Source organism: Hipposideros armiger, unplaced genomic scaffold (genome assembly GCF_001890085.2).
Source record: "Hipposideros armiger isolate ML-2016 unplaced genomic scaffold, ASM189008v1 scaffold_1245, whole genome shotgun sequence".
Taxonomy (NCBI): Eukaryota; Metazoa; Chordata; class Mammalia; order Chiroptera; family Hipposideridae; genus Hipposideros; species Hipposideros armiger.
The window spans coordinates 277,773-278,392 of NW_017732595.1; the positions used below are offsets into that span (position 1 = coordinate 277,773).

General features: G+C 42.3%; 1 pseudogene; it reads right to left on the reverse strand.

Annotated features, from left to right (window-relative positions):
• Positions 1-105: 105 nt before the first annotated feature.
• The window catches only part of LOC109376967 (putative elongation factor 1-alpha-like 3), a 6,861-nt pseudogene continuing 6,346 nt past the window's right edge, over positions 106-620 (reverse strand).

The window sequence follows — 620 nt, forward strand, 5'->3', positions numbered from 1 at the left end:
GGGAAACAGATTTATTTTTCTCCATACTTGAAATGTTGCAAAATAATATATTCAAGGCACTTATTACTTGTATTTGACTATAAGTATTACAACAATATTTCCCAATTATTCTTTGTGGTTCACCTGACCTGTGAAGTGAGCTGCTTCCACCGGTGGGTCATTTTTGCTGTTACCAGCCACACTGCCATGATGAACATCTTTGACACTTTCTTGACTTTGAAGCCCACATTGTCCCCAGAAGGAGCTTCACTCCAAGTTTCATGGTGCATTTTAACAGACTTTATACTTCAACTGTAATGCTGACCAGAGCAAAGATGACCACCATGCTGGGTTTGAAAACACCAGTCTCCACTTGGCCCAAAGAGACAGTACCAATATCATCAATTTTGTAGACATCCTGAAGGGGCAGATGAAAAGGCCTGTCAGTTGGATGAGTTGGTGGCAGGATGCAATCCAGAGCTTCAAGCAGCATGGTTCCACTGGCATTGCCATCTTTACGGGTGATTTTCCATCCCTTGAACCAAGGCATGTTAGCATTTGGTTTCAGCATGTTGTCACCATTCCAAACACAAATTGGCACAAATGCTACTGTGTCAGGGTTGCCGCCAATTTTCTTAATG